This window comes from Morone saxatilis, unplaced genomic scaffold (assembly GCF_004916995.1).
Source record: "Morone saxatilis isolate NCDOM2014 unplaced genomic scaffold, NCSU_SB_2.0 Contig4, whole genome shotgun sequence".
NCBI lineage: Eukaryota > Metazoa > Chordata > Actinopteri > Moronidae > Morone > Morone saxatilis.
In genome coordinates this window covers 16854681-16856464 of record NW_023339984.1, presented here as the reverse complement: position 1 = coordinate 16856464, position 1784 = coordinate 16854681, and positions in this window count along the sequence as shown.

The window sequence follows — 1784 nt, the reverse complement described above, 5'->3', positions numbered from 1 at the left end:
GTTTTAATCAGTGGGTCTGTTTGTATTGGAAAGGAGGAGACCTCTGTGGATAATAGGGCTCCTGTAAGGAACCTTTAAGCAGTGTTTTTTGTGTAGTTTAGTTAAAAAAAACTTTATACATCATAACTTGAGTATTTTTGAAAGTATCTGTGTTATAAACATGCTCTGTGATGTTTTACTGTCTGATGGATTCATTTGTTTTTGACTCTTCCCCTCTGTTTGCTCTCACAGGGAGAAGATGTTCTGCAGGACATTACTGCTCATCATCCTGACTTCTGGTTAGCTTCCACCTTCAGTTCATTATCAGTACACAGCACTATTTGGATGTTTCTTGTGGCTAATTTCTCTCTGTCTTTCCTTTACAGTGGTATACTCTGAGAAATTAACCACCAGAGATCAGGACAGATCTAAGATAATACGTTTGGAAATGCTGAACGCAACTGACATTTCTACAGCAAACATTAAGTGTTTTCGCTGGAAAGATGGTGAGGTTTTCTTTCTAATGCAAAACGGTAAATGGGCGCAATCTTCAAACAAGTTTAAAGGACGAGTTAACTGGACAAGAAATGGTGGCAGACTGGATATTGAGCTGTCAAACTTCACAAAGGATGACGAGGGAAAATACAAGTGTCTGTTTTTTAAATTGTCAGGTAAGTTGACTCAGTGGAACTTTGTTGTTTAGGTTCATTCACTCAAGTTATTTAATTAAAGAGAAAACATGCACTAACACAGATTTCCCCCAATAGAGAAAAATATATATATAGATTTTACCCTCACCACACCAACACCAGGACCTCTAGCTGCTGAAGGTGAGCCAAAACGGACTCTGATTGCAGAGAGTGAGAAATTGAAGGAGGAGAGACTTCCAGCCTTTAGTGCTTCATGCAATGTATGTATGATAAATATTGTCACATTTTGGGATTGATGTTGTGAGAAACTACACACCAATATGAAACATTAGTGTGCTGAGTCAACTCAGTTCAATTCTGCTGACTAGGTTCATTTCATTAAATTCTTTAACTAAAAGGGGAAACATGCAAATGCGACTGTAACACTAACACAGATTTCCCCCATAGAAAATAATACTGTGGATGTGCCCCTCACTATACCATCATCTGGACCAGCAGCTGCTGAAGGTGAGACAACACAGTGTAGAAATAATAAGTAAGTTTTCACATCTAACTGATGTTAACTCCTATGACACTGACATTAGTGCTGCCTGGAGGTGAAAACGTGTATAGTTTAAATAAATGAGCAAAAACCATTTAATCGAGAAAATTCCACCGTTTAATGTTTCATAACTTTTCATAAAAAACGGTGAATAACCCAATATGATTCAGGGGATAAACGGATAAAATTACGTTATAACACAGCTATCTGGCCAACTGTGTAATTGTTGTGTGACTGCTTACTGACTGCTGCAAGAACATCCTGATGAGGACGTTTACTTCTATTAATTTTCAGCAAAAATTTGTTCAGTTGTTCTAATTTTCTACATTTGGTGAATTATTGTAAAAGTTCTTGCTGTGGTGGTCCACCTCTGCTGATTTGATGTATGAGATATCATATAGAAAATGTTTTTTTTCACATAAACCTCTGAACCACAGGGTTGATGTGGTAATAATAGATGCATTAGTATGGTGTCAACTGAAATTCAACAATTAGAATGTGGATGAAAATTCACTGTTCAAGTATTTTCAAATCTCTACGAAACTCATTTAAATTGTCATCAACCTAACTGAAGGACAAACAATGACTGAGGTTGCAAAACCAGACATTTATCA